The following is a 14,293-nucleotide window of genomic DNA, read 5'->3' as shown; positions in this document are numbered from 1 at the left end:
GGTTCTGCCCGCCTTCGCTTCAGGTGTTGGCGAGATCCCAGTGCACAGCACAAAGCTAAGTGGAGCTCAGTACTACTATTAGGAGCTGTAAAAGTTGAAAGAACATGGAAGTAGTTGACTGGAGCATAAATATATCTTTTTGAATGCTATTTAATGAAGTTTTGTATTAAACCTTTTGTTTAATGAAAAATTTTGGAGGAAGCGTTTGGCTCAGTTCATTCGAGGCCATGGGATACAGAGAAAGCTGGATGAGAGGTGCTCTCATGACATTTCCAGCTATATGGTTCGGTTGCTTTTTTTCTACACATTTCTAACAAAATCTCAAGTCCTTGTTTTGTGTTTCATCTCTTTACATCATGGGGAAAAAGATCTAACCAAAACATGATGTTTACTCCTTTCTTATAGACTTGTTTTGTATCTGGCTTTGGCAAAAAAGTGAATTAATTCCTACTGGCACTGTGGGACAGGTTTGTGCAATTTGTCTGTTGCAGTGGTCACATCTGGGCTGTGTGGTTAACTAAATGCAAATATCTAATTATAATAAAGAGGGAGGAAATGAAATGCCGTCTGTCTTGGTGAACAATAGGATCCAAGCTGGTTGGAGTGATTAATGAATGTCATTGCAACAATAATTTATACACAGTTCTGCTTGCCACACAGTAACTACGTTGCCCTGTGGTATCATGCACTAAGAGTCATCGCAAGTAGGTTTTTTCAAGCCCACCTGTACATTGATTATTGCACTGCAAGCTTTATCAGTAGGGATGTTGCTGGAATTCATACGCAGGGCCCATATTTTATTTTTTATCTGCTGTGAACCTGAGCAGTGTCCCATAGGGAAAGGAGAAAGAAGCAGAAAGATTATTTCAGGAACAAAAATGTGAAAGCACAGAGATCCTGTGTAGGGAATGTTGGTTATTAATTTATTACTCAGCTGCGCAGGGTTATGTCAGTGTGAAGTTTGGCAGCTTGTCTTGCAGTCTCAGGTGGTCCTGTAGACGAGCTCGGTAACACAGAGCTCTGGCTAGGTGCTGGGTAGCCAAACAAGAGACTAGCAGTTTGCTGACTCTGAGCCGCATCCTGTATTAATAGTGGGGTTTGGCTTCTATAATGTCAGAGGATTGCTGTGACCCAGACGTTGTACAGCATTTCTCCCCTGCTCCTTGAGGTTGGCTGTGGGGCAGAAGCTGCTGGCAGAGCCTGGTGGGGTGATTGGAGCTGTGAGCTTGTGGAGCATCTACCATGGACCGGTTTCCAGTCAAGATCAGTTCAGCTGGTCAAATGAATCCTTCTTCCTTGATGAAGGGCAAAACTTTCTTTTAGAATGTAGCTGAATCCAAGTGCTGTAAACATCTCTCCAATTTTGCATGATTATCTAGCTGTTGAACTGAGAACTTCCAGTGCGTGTGTAAGGTGGGACTTGCACCAAAGTTGTTTACCAAATGCTGATGTTCAGAGGACCAAAGCGCCCACACAAGCTAAATACAGCCAGACATCTGAGATGACAAAAGATGCGGTAAGAACCTGTAATGCCATGTTAAGTGAAACGGCCCCTCTGACCGTTGTCTCTGCTGGGCGAGGGAAGCACCCTGTTGTTGGGGTGGGTACCAAAGTAGTAGCCCAGTCTTCCAGTAAATTAATTTCTCAATGTGTGTTTTTTGTTCTTTCTTTTTTTCTGGTTCTGTCAACACACTGCAAACAGAAATAATTCAGTTTCTAGATATTACTGGAATTGTTTTCCTGAGTGGAGCTTGGTGAGCTGGGCTCCTTGTATCTCCAAGGATCAAGTAGCAGGGAGGCTGGTTTTGCTCTAAGTGCTGACCTCTCGCCTGTGTGATGACCAGCAGGCGCTGCTAAAGGAGGAAGGAAAAATCTGCCACTCACAAAGAAATCATCATCAAACTTGCTGCTGGTTAAAGGTGCAATATTAGCGTATGTGGGAAGAAAAGGTTCCATATACAACCTAAAGGGAAAGATGAGAAGACAATTTGCCTTTTGTTTTCATACAATAAATTAACAGAAAGAACAGATAATGTTTTGTGAATTATAGAAAATTTTCTTCCTCCCTTTGCCTCTGCTTTCTTCTCGGTATTTTTAAAGTGATGATATGAGGCTCTTTAAACCAGTTTCATTACAGTTAATTCTCCCTCTCCTCGGGCAGATGCAGCTTTATGTAGCAAATTTTTATTATACCCATGAGCTTTTTGCTTGCTTGGTAATAAATAATGGTGTTAGATTTTTTTTTTAGTGAAATAAATATGGTCTTTCATTGCAGCAGAAAGGAAAATAATTCTTTTTTTCTCCATGCATCTCTAAATTATAGAAATTAAATAATGTGAAAACTGCATTCATTTTAAAGACGCATGGCTAGGTTACAGAAAGAAGGTTAAAGTTCCTTGACTCGTGCTGGTAATGATAACTTAGATCATCGTTACACAAAAGGTGTTTGAAATTTCATTTGTTTGGAATCTTGTAAATGGATGTTTTATTTTTTTAATTGTATACAGTTGGTGCAGAGCAGCCAGTTGCGCCTTCTGCTCGGGGTCTTATTCCTGAAGTGGGTGTCCATGAGCAGTGCCTGAGAACAGGTGAGCGGTCCCGAGGCACCGCCTGCAGCCATGGCAGCAGATTTGCCTTCAGCAACAGCAGGAGTGAAGGAGGGAAAGAGGCAGCAAGGTGGGAGAACAAGGGTATGACCTGAGGCTGAGAAATTGAACTTTTTAAGGGCTTACCTGGGTTTAGAGGCTGCGTCCTTGCACTGGCCCCTAGGGAAGCCTTTGGAAATTACTTTGCTCTTCTGGGATTAGCTGTTCTTTTTCACTTATTTGCCCAATTATTGTGGACTCTCTGTTACTAGTAAGCCTCAAAATGAAAGTCGTGGTCTAGCTTCTTGTGTTGCTGACAGGAACCATCACTCTAAGTGCGAACCCCCCTGCGGCTGCCTGCTCATCTCCTTGCTTTCAAAAACTTGCAAGAACCCCAGGAGAGCTCTTCTGAACTAACACGCTGTGTTTTGAAATCTAGAATCATTTCACTTGGCTTGAATAAATTTACGGCTGTACAGGGAGACATTTCTTTTGGCTGAAGAACATCCTTGAGAATTTCAGGGTAAGGATGCTTTTCTTCAAGAAATTGAGTTGGAGAGGCTCATAATTGGAAGGGGATAGCTATTTAAATAGTCAATAAAAATGGAACATAATTAACATTACCTTAATCCCTCTCCCATGGTTCTTAAATCCACACATGGGAAGCTCAAATTGAGGATGCATGTCCAAATGTATCTTAATTAAGTCCTAATTAATTTAACTGCTCAAACAGTTAATCCTTTCCCTTGTAAAAGGAGGTATCACACTGTGGTAAGAGCACAAACTTTCATTTGTCCATTTTCTGTCTGCCACGCTTCCTGACAGAGAAGCAGCGAGGGTCTGTGATCCCACTGGGCAGCGAGCGATGGGGGCGGTGGCTGGACACACAGCGCCCATCTTTGCCCTGTGCTTGCTCCAGCTGCTGCAGCTCAGCACCCTGGTGGCATTTTGGGTGTCTGTTAGGCACCAGTGACCGGAGGGACAGGTGAGGGTGCCCAGCCTGTGACTGAGGCCAGGAGGGGCAGCGGTGCCCTGTGCCCTGCCCCGGGGTGTGAGGGTGTGCAGTGGCTGGAGCAGGGCTGGCAGCACGTGCTGGCTCCAGCTGCAGCCGCCCTCTGTGTGAGCTCAGCTCTAGCTCTCCGATTTTCTGTTGTTCTGGGAATATGCCTAAGCTTTATTACACTTCTTGTAGATGATTAAAAGGGGAATTGAAATTATAAAAGGAAATGTGAAGCATTCAGAAAGGGAAATTTTCCTCCTTTAGTCTTCGCTCCCTCCAACTAAATTATTTCAAGCTAATAAATGTCTCTTTTTACCCAAAACAAAAAGCAGTGAGCACCTGCACAGACAGGTCAGAGCCTGATCAGCTGCCATCAGCACTCCCATCTTGGTTACCTCTTCCCTTTGCCAGTGGTCTTGTGGCACACAGATGGTGGAGCCCAGAGCAAATGGGAAAGAGCCAAATGGCTGATGTGCATGAGCAGCTCTGTATTTGGGGTGTTCCTAGGCTAATCATGGGATGAGCTTATCCATGATGGCACGTCCATCAAAATCTGTTTCTTTTGCATCTTGCTCTTACAGAGTTCTGCTCATACAAAATAGATTAGAGCTGCTCAGCGTTTACATTTCAGACAAAATATCCCAATTTAATCTTGTTGGTGTATGTTAGGTTTTTTAATTCCTTGTTGTTGTTTTCAGCGGTTCTTAGCAATGCTTTCCTATCTCTTGCTCATTTGTGGACTAATATGTGACTCCATTAAAACAGAATGGAAGAAACCAAATTATGAAATCTAATATATTAAAATGTTTTCATGGCTTCTTTAAAATCAAGTCACCGGTAAGGGCTGATAAGTGTACATGTAAGCACTATTAGATCTAAGTGACTGGTTTCCAAATCTTGCTTGTATTGCTAGCTATTTCCCAGTACTCGCAGGCACTATAGCTCCCAGTCCTGGTTGCACATCTGTGTTGCTAAACGAAAGTAATCAGAGTCAGCATGAAAATTTAATAAGCCGCGTTCTGGCGTTGGTCATGTTCTCAACTGCGTATTTGTTTTCTAGCCTCACAAGTCCTCAGGCGGTGTCAACCAGAATAGCTCCGGTGTTTACAAGCACTGATGTTTGTTAGCCTCAGATTGCTCTGTTGGTGGTATTCCAAATACAGACCAGAGCTCTGAATCTGCCAGTGTTTTTAGGGGTTTTTATAAAAGGCAGGAGCCAACCTGGGAAGCCATAAACCTCATGGCCTTCCCCTTCCAGTCTGGAAATGGCTGTTTCGGAAGCAGAAAGCACTGCAGACAAATCAGTGGAATTTAAAGTTTGTAACTTTAGAACAGCGAAGTCAAATAATTATGTAGTTTGACTTCATGGCAACTCATCGAGTTGGTTGCGTGCTGCATCCTGGGCAGGGAGTGTGCCAAGAAATTGCGCCTAACAATCCTGAGCCTTAGTGCGGTCTCTGTTGCCCTTCAAGGAGAAGCAGAATAAAAACAGAAAGGAGTAAGAACTGGGTTTTCGTGTATTCCATTAACCTTTTGCCACAGGAGTGGAACGAACTTTCAAGGTTCCCAGCACTGCTAGCTGGGCCAAATTTTGGAAATGATCAGGCTATTGCCAGTCTCCTGAAACTTTCCGACCTTGTCTGCAGGGGTTTTGCCTCCACCTGCTTGAGTTGCTGCTGGGCTGGAGCTGCTGTGGGTTGGCTCCCGCCGGCTCCTGTGCCTGGTTGGGTCCGGGGTGTGGGTAGCAGCACGATACCGGCAGTGACTGGAGCTCTGAGGGTCACTATTGACTGCAGCAGAGCATTACCCTGCTTGTTCTGCCACTGCATTGCTGCGGCTGGCTTGGTTTTTCACTTCCATTGTATGTGGTTGTTTGTTGCTTGAGACCAGTGTTCCGGTCTCTTGGCTTCCCCCTCTCCCCCCAGCTGTTTGTGCTGTGCCTTGTTGTGATATCCAACTTCTCAATGGGGCATAGAAGCCTTTGTAAAACATCTTTCCTTCTTCACAGCATGTACACATTTCCATTTGTTTGTCCCATGAAAGGCACAAGGAGAGATGCTGGTGTGGCTAAGGGCACTCCAGGAAGGGTCTCCTCACTGTTGAACCCCTCAGTGGGTACCGCAGGGTTTTGGCAAGCTGCTGCAGCCGGGTTGAGCAAAGGGAGGGAGATCTGAAGTGCTGACTTGAAAGGCTTAGCTGGAAGCCATTTGCTTCCCTGAGTGCCTCTGCATCACCTCTCAATGAAAAAAATCCCCTTTTTAGCAATGCTTAGTAAATCTCACCCTACAATCCTGGGAGAGATGATTTTCGTGATCTTTTACTAATTCCCCAAACACTTCAGACTGGAAAAAAAATGCTCCAGTGAGATGGGTTCTGGCCCCCATGTCAAATGTCAAGCCCCCGCTGTACAGGGGCTGTGGTGCAGGTAGGTAAGGAGCTCAGCACAGCAGTCCGGCACATGCCTGCCATTTCCTGGAGCATGCGGTGGGACAGGGCAATGCCCTGGATCGCTGCCTTTCCATGGAGAGGCTCAAAGCCGATGGAAGCAAGGAGCGGCCTCCCCTGGGCACGCAGGAGGCTCGTGCCTCTCCTAGCAGGTAGGAGCACAGGGAACGGCAAGGGGCCAGGAGCAGCAAGGACATCGGGGGGGGGGGGAGGGGGAGGGCTTGATGTCCAGTCCTGGGAGTGTCACTGTGAGCCAGGTAAAAAGGGACAAAGTGCTTCTCAGGAAATACAGTCTGTTTGGTGTCTTGAAACAAATTGCTGCTGTCACACTGTGCTTGTGCAAAAGGCCTCTTACAGGAGCAGTGTGCTCCAGTAAGTTTATCATGTCCCTTTTGAAAAACCTGGGTATGTGTAGAAACAATATTTTCTGAGCAGTTTCTTGTGTGCAAATAGAGCTTAATTGGTACTTATCTTCTGCTTAATTGCACTTCAAAATGTGAAGCAATCTGCTTAAGTTAAGCAACAGTTTTTGCAAGATGGAAAGAAGAATTCTTTTGGGTGATGCTGTCTCGTTTGGATGTGATCTGTAGCGTGCTTATTTAGTATCAGTGTTTCACTCCTCGATTCTGCATTCTCCTGCTGTGAAGGGGTCCTGTGAAGGTGCAGGCAACTTCACTGTTTCTCTTCATTCCTCCAGGCTGCCCTCTGTATCATACACTGCACTATAGTGCAGTGTTAGCCATCAAGGTGTCAAGCCCAAAGAGAGCCCCCTGCAGTTCTCTAGGACCACCTTCCCAAGGTCCTAAGGAACTAAGCCGTAAACAGACGGGGCAATGCCTGTGTACATTCAGATTTCTAAAGCAGCTCCGCACATTACCGCTCGCAGTGCTTCCACTCGTCCTTGTTGGCTATTCACAGGGCAGCTGAGGCTGCCAGCGTGCCCTGGAGGTGCAGCTCTCCAAGTGCCCAGGAAGCTCCTGGTCACTTCCCAGCAATGAAGGCTCTGCCCATGTACCCCTGCTGGTGCTCAGCAGCGGCTTTAATCCTGGCTGGCAACCAGAGAGGAAGAGAAGGGTTTTGGGTCTTGGCTTTAAGCATTGACCTGCTGGACACGTGCGCAGAGCTCCAGCCTTCACGTGGGGTCATGGTCCCCATGAACGGTCGGTATTTTGCTTCCAAAGCACCTGCCACTGGTGAAATCAGTCATCGGAAAAAGGGCTGTGGGTGACAGCTCTAAGGGAAGTCTGTACTCCGATCAGTATCAAGCATGCTTGGTGTCTAGCAAATAACAAAGAAGGAACAGCAGAGTGGACTGAAACAATTTGTACTGCTCCTAGTCCTTACAGAGGTGAATTGCCATAATGTGGTGGAGAGCAGTCCTGCCTCCTGATAGAGGAGGGATCTGCTTGGGGATGCCAGCATTGCCTTTAGTTACATAGAAAATCCTGCTCTTTGCTGCTGCTGTTCCCAAAGAGGGTAAGATGTATGTTAGTAAACGCAAGAACACTTTTTTTGTTTGTTCGGTGAGAACAAAACCATGCCTACAGTTTCACCTTAGGAAAATCAATATTTTATTTAAAAAAAAAATGCAGAAACTTCATTTAAAAAACAAATTCACTTTAAGAAATAGGAACTCAAGAAGTATATATTAATCTAGAGAACCGTTCAGTATGCGATCCGTTGTGTGGAGTTCCTGTGCGGGTGGCTGGCTATGAGCGTTGTATTGCAGCTCTCCTCGTTCAGCGTGCACTTCCCCAGTAAGTGAGAACCTGGGGAGCCGGGCACCCCGACACACAGCTGCTGCACTGCAAATGGAAGGAGACGAGCTGACTGCAAGCACGGCGTGGGGGGAGATTCTGCCTGTATTGCTATGAAATGTCAACGTTTATGAGAAATAAAACTTGATAGGCTTTCCAAAATGTGGTTTCTACATCGTAATCAAAACTAACGTCTTGTGGAAAATGGGTTTTGGTTTTTCTTCTTTCCTTTATTTCTTTTTTTTTTTCTTGTCGCAGTCTGGAACATAACTTTGGAAATGACATCTCCTACAAAACAGTCTGAATTCTGAGCAGTGTCAGTACCTAGTCTGGGAGCTCGGCTCTGGCTGCCCGTGCTCCCCAGGGTGTCCTTGTTGCACCGTCTGTTCACCTTCAGCTTCCTCACATCTGCTTGGGGCTCCTCTTTAAGGCCGTGTGTGGGCAGCACCAAGTGTATGTGGTCAAAAAACTCCCCTCTGAGGCGGAAACAGCTCAGTTCTTAGGCTGCAGTTAAAAATGGCCTGAATGCGCAAATATAAAATTGTGTTTTTCTACAATAACCCAAGGATAATATGTCCTTGGATTAGGCACTGAACTAATTACTATTTGATTGCTTGATTCTCCCACATTATATATTCATTGATTATTGTTCTTCCAAAAGCCTTTTTCTAACTGAAAGCTGGAGCAAACCAGCACTCATGGAAATCAGCGCAGTCATAAATCAGGGACTTGAAGTGTCTGATTTGCTTTTCAATGAGGAAAAAAACAGTGGCAGCAATAATTCTTTTCAGGGAGAATAAGTCCATTTGTAATGCATTGTCTTGACTCATCAGAGGTTTTTGATGAATAACCTATTCTAAAAAAGAAATTTTTAAGTTCAGTTACTTCATTTATAATTCAGAACTCTCCTATGACTATTTCATTTACTAAGTGCCCTCCAAAGAGCTTCTGATACTTCTTCTGAAAACATCATGCTTTGACCTAACATATTCTTGCTACTTTCCTCTTCCCTTGCTGCTTTGGGATCAAAGCTGTGCCTTGGGCCCGGCTCACACTCTGGTTCCTGTCCCATGAGGCCCCTGTTAAGACCAGCACTCGCTGCTGGCCGCTGCCTTCTGAGGGGGCTGCAGCCACTTTCTCCTTTGTTTCCCAGCTCTGCCCCTTGCCAAAACACCTGCAGGAGGCTCCCCTGTTCTTTTTCCAAGCTGTGATTACTGATCTGAACTTGACTCTAGTAAGTGCATAGTAATGTGTTTAAGCTATTAGATTAATGCTGTGAGTATCTGTGGCAGGAATTTTCTGCTGGGCTAGTTACCCACTGATGAAAAATGGCTTTTCTGCCAAAGTGGTGGCTAGGGGGAGCTTGTGCCCTCCCTGGAGGCTGGGGCTGCTGCTGCTCACTGTGTCCCCAGCCACTGGGCTGCCCAGCCGAAGGGAAGGTTCATTGCAGCCAGCCAGAAAATACTTTTTCAGGAAATAAGTTTTGCATGAATGTCCTTACATCTTGTGATCTTCATCTCTATCCACAAGCAATTTAAAAAAATAGATATATATTAATGATGACCTTCAACAGCTGACCTCCTTCCTCTAAGCAAGTGCCCCATACCTAAAGAAAGCCTGACTTTGCAGCACAGAAACAACTCAAATCTGAGCTGTGTTACAGAGCCCCTGCAAAAGAGCAAGCCTAGCCACAGAACTCAGACACCCCTACCATGAGCGTTACCTTGTTTTTGGAAGTTGCCCTGGGTTGCTCAGCTTGCCCTGTGAAAACAGTACAGGCACCTAGGGCCTGCTGGTGGCATTGCCTTTGGAGAGATGTGACCAGGTTACACACTGCCCTGCAGCTGTTCCCTGCGCTTCACCACATCTTTCTTGGCTGGTAAGGTAGACTAAATGCTCTCTCCCCTGGGCTGGCCAGGTGTTCCCCCGTTTACCAGCCCTAAGTCTTGGTTGTTTCTGCGACAGGGTTCTTCCACGTGGCTCTTGCTGTACAGCGTTGTGATGGAGTGTGGCAGGGAGATGTCTGCTTCCCTGCTCGGGAGGTGCTGCCCCACTGTCGTGTGCCAGGTGGCTCTTTTCTGAGTAGGGGAATGGATGTACAGATGTGTTCGTACAACCCCAACCTTGTTATACTAGTGGTGGAGTCGAAAGAAAGCTGGGCAGCCAGCATGTGCTGCAAGTAGCTCTGGGCGAAAGAATCTGGTGTACCTTCTTCTCAGCAGTTGCCGTTTATTTTAATTTAATCGAATCCATGCTTGCCATCAGCTTTCTCTGTTGGTCATCTTTTTTGGTCTTGTCACCTGCTACTCTTGGCTGCAATGCTTAGATTGCTCTTTTCAATGCTTGGATTATTTTTGCCAGAGTTCCTGTACTTCAAGCACTGCCTAAGTTTCAGTTTAGAAAAACTGAAGTTTTGGGGCAGTCTTTGCTGTAGCTGGAGCGGAGCTGTGTCTTACGAGAGCATTGAGCCAAGGTAAGAACCTGCAGCCCTGGGTAACGAGGTGAGATGCCTTAGGTGACTGCTGGGGGAGGTGGGGGGACTGGGGAGCACTGGGGATGCAGCCTGGGTGCATGAGTTTTATTATTCCTGGTTTACTGTTAAGGCTTTATAAATCACTCAAACTCCTTCCTCGTCTGCTGGTGAGCTGCTTGAGCTGTAGTTCATTTCTGCAGCAAGGCTGGAAAGAGGTTCATAAGCAGCTGAATGCTGTGAAGTGGCACTGTCTGGCTGTAATGCATTATGTTGAGCAGATAACGTTGCTGACACTGGTGTTGATGACTGGGAGGCTGAGGGATTCTCTCAGTGCTAACAAGAAAGCTGGTTTGGGGTGACGGTGCAAGCTCAGCGCTAGGTGTTGCACCTCTCCAGTTCCTGCACTCCGCAGTTGAAGTCCTGCTAAGGATGTACAAACTGCATGTGTTTTCTGTGAAATACTGCTGGTTCTGCAAATCTCCCTTTTGGGGGATCAGTGTTTGAATGTCTGTTTCTTTGATCCCTTTAAGGGAAGTGGCTTATTGTGAATTCTGCCGTGAGGCCATTTGTGTGCTGGGAAGTCTTCTCACAGGGCTTGAGGTTTCCTGCTGCAGGGCATTATAAGGAAAAGCACAGTGGGGTTTGGGGTTATTTTTTGGGGGTGGGAGGAGGAAGCTTCATCAGTTTCACACCCCTTTACAGTTCCTTCAATGTAATTGTAGCCATGGCTTGCAAAGTGCTATGTGTAGTTTTTGGAAAGGATTGATTGTGGATGTTTGTCCTGGGAGTAATTCTTCAGATCAATTCAGCAGCCCTGGCCACGGGCTGGAGGGAGCTGACCAGAGCCTGCCAAGGGCAGAGGTGCGCCTGTTGTAGGCTTCTACTTGCCTCCTTGGTAACAGAGATAACTGCAGGACGGTAGTTTTTCCACTGACTCTGCCCTCAGGGAGAAACATTTCTTTCATAAGCAGGGAGGCTGTGGTGGGGCTGCTGTACCAGAGAAACCAACGGAGCTGGCTGAAAACAAGCCTGGAGGTAAGGCCCCATCCCCATGGTATGTTTGGCAGTGAGGGATTTGCACATATCTCATTTTATATCTATTCTGTTGAGTTCCTTTATTCTATTAAAAAGCCAATTACTCTTGTTTAGAGTCTAAAAAGCTGCCTTCTGATTTTGAAAACCTTCTTGATAAGGAAGAGATGTAGGCAGAGGTGCCTCCGGCCATCTCATTGTCCATTGCACCCTGTTACACTGAATGGCTCTGGTTCCTGAAAGTCAGACAAAAAGGAAAATATCCTCTTTTTCCCTTGTACCAGGATTGCTCAGAAGTTGCTCTTATTTCCACTGCCCAGAGAGTAATCTGTAACATGGATATAATTTTAGGGAAGAAGAAAAAAATCATGAGGCACTGACTGGGAGAGATGACAAACAATCAAGGCCTCGGTGACTGTGTTTGCATGTTTTAGGAAGAGCTTTTCTAAGTGTTGGTAGCAATGTTGTAGTTTGTTTTATTTGTACTACTCAACCAGCAAAGCAGATGTAAGCACATGAACTTGGGATGCTGATTAAGCATTCTGTTGAGCTTAGTGAAAAGGGCAGTTTTCCAAAAAGTAATTCACTGGTAAATAAAAAAAAAAAAAAAATACAGACAATCAAAATCTTAGTTCAGGAAGGGAATTAATTTTCAATTAATTCATTGAATCTTGACTTTGTGAAGTTTTTCATCCAGTGAAGAAAAATGTATTGTTATACAAAGCTTTTTTCTTCTCCCCTTTGTTTAAGAGCTTTGTTTCCCATCTCTGCAGAAAGACAATGTTGTTTATACCCAGAAGGTATTACCTACAGTCTAAGGTTTTGATAATCCACAAGATTTCCCGCTACAGAAAAACGGATTGTGCTGAGGGGAGGGAGAGAAGGCATCTATTGTCTTTTTGCTATTTATTAATCATCTCTGGTCGATCTTCATATTTTCAAACCCACTGTTACCCTGGAACCTCTCCACGTACTCTAGCTCTTTTCATGCATTGATTTCACCCACAGTGAATCAGGACACTATCATTATGCTTTCTGTAATGGCTACATTTACATTTCTTTGTTCTCATCGATGGAAATTAGTTTCCAGCTAGTGTTAAAATGCAAATTTAAAACTATGCTCATCAGACTTGGAAGTGGGAAATTTTTCTTTCCTGTCCTTGGGTTACCCGGCAAAGCAGGATTGCCCGAACAGCGGGTGGTTTCATGGCTAGTGGCTCAACCCCTCTTGCTTCAGCACAGGTTCAGGAGCTCCTTAAGCAACCTGCTCGTTCCTTCTTTATTGCAGACCTATCTTGGTGGTTCAAGGAGGTCGGAATGTCTTCTGATAACAGTGCAGGTGGTACAATAGAGTGTATTAAACCTTGATAATTGCTTTTATATGCTTTTGGTAAAGCTCCTAATGTGTACTGATCTCTTTAGCATGTGTTGTGATCTATGTCTGTGGTTTATGTCCATGGTTTATTGTAGGTGCTTTGAGACCAGCTTCTCTCAGAAGTATTCTTGAAGCTTCAGTTCAAAAGGGGGAAATGTGGAGGTGTCAGTAGTTGTTAATCTATCAGCGCTGTTCCTGGGCAAGTAGTTGGTCATACAGCATTCACTTCTGCTATTGGTCATTTAGCATTCATTTCTGCTACTGGTTGTCTCGTGTGAGTGTCTTCTGTGCCGGCTTTTTTTTTTTTTTTGCACTGCAGCAGCCCACTGGAGTGCCTGCTGTGCCCTCCTTGTGTTGGTCTCATCCTCTCGAACAGTTCCTCCGCCGGGCCGAGCGCAGCAGAGGCAGAGCTGGCGAGGCTGGGTGCTGAGGCTCGGCAGTGCTGCCTGACCGGGCCTTCACCCGCCGCGGAGGTGGTGCTGGTGGGAGGCCTTCTGGTGGCTTCCCAACACTTCTGCTGGCTTTATCTGTTGCCAGATACTAAATTCCTCCTTTTTTGCACTACTTGAACATCTGCTCCCAAAGACATGTGATCCAGCTTTGCCTCCATTGAGGGCAAGCTGAATTTCCAGCAGTGAAAGCTCAGTGAGAATTGGAGCCCCTCCAGCAGCCTCGTGCTGTTGTAGCGTGTGGGGCGGTGTAGGCCATGCTCTGCGTGCCCCCTTCAGAACACGGTTATCTTGATGTAGGGGGAAAACACTGAGCATGAGGGTTGTTTAAATGGCTTTAGAAAATCATGGTGGAATTTCTTAGCCTTGAGATTCCAGGCACAGGCCCTGAGTTGGTCACAGCTTGCTCGGGGACACCCTGGGGCTTTGCAGAGGTGGGGTGCTGCAAGATTTAGCAGGAGAATGCGGTCTTGGGTTCTCTGTCTACCCAGAGAAAAGCAGTGGCTGGTGCAGCGTGAGCCCAGGCAGCCTTCATATGCTGCTTTGCCCGTAACCCTTGGGACAGGGAAGCACACGGCAGTGGGAACTGCTCTGCTTTGGTGCCTGCCCGATCCTCGTGCCTGCTGGGTCATGGTGATGTGCCAGCTGGGGGACAAAACACATGGGCTGCTGTGTGAGAGGAGACCGGGCATGCTCACCGGTGCCTCCCGTCAGCACCAGAAGGTGAGAGCACTTGACTGAGAGCTTGTTTGGGAAGGCCTGGGGAGCGTGGCGGCACCAGCTACATGGCAAGGGAGGAAATGGTGGGTGCCAGACTGACCGAGGGCAGGAGCTGCCCCTGATGGAGGTAGGGTCAGGGAGCCACAGGCAGTAGTACTGTGACCAGAACTCTGTGCATTGTGAAGGTTATTGTTTATCATATCGCATGCCAAATTCTTTGGCAAAAAGAAACTGATATCACAAGAAAGCATACGCATATCTTTAAAATATATTTTAGTTACTTTTAACTTAATTTGTTAATGAAACTTTCTCCTAGGGGATGCGAGGCTAGTAGGAAGTGACCGTGTTACACGTGCAGTGACTGCAGAGAGCACCAGTTACGCAGCCGTCCAGACGACTTGAGAGTTCTTCACCCTTACTAACCATTTTATTACTTCTCCATACTTTAGCTCTTTGA

General features: G+C 46.1%; 1 protein-coding gene across 10 annotated transcripts in view; it reads left to right on the top strand.

The window, feature by feature from the left end:
* Window positions 1-14,293, top strand: part of KCNIP1 (potassium voltage-gated channel interacting protein 1) — a 241,922-nt gene that overhangs the window by 199,637 nt on the left and 27,992 nt on the right. Inside the window, exon 1 of one of the 10 annotated variants that reach the window (XM_080554794.1) lies at window positions 11,273-11,295. The exons of the other annotated variants lie outside the window; for them this stretch is intronic. The gene's annotated coding sequence lies outside the window, so the exon portion shown is untranslated. Of the gene's footprint in view, window positions 1-11,272; window positions 11,296-14,293 lie in introns of those variants that run through there. 10 annotated transcript variants of the gene reach the window in all.

Source organism: Anser brachyrhynchus (assembly GCF_964034855.1).
Source record: "Anser brachyrhynchus genome assembly, chromosome: 14".
Classification (NCBI taxonomy): domain Eukaryota; kingdom Metazoa; phylum Chordata; class Aves; order Anseriformes; family Anatidae; genus Anser; species Anser brachyrhynchus.
Note: the sequence above shows the minus strand (reverse complement) of the source record. Positions and strands in the feature narration are given on the sequence as shown.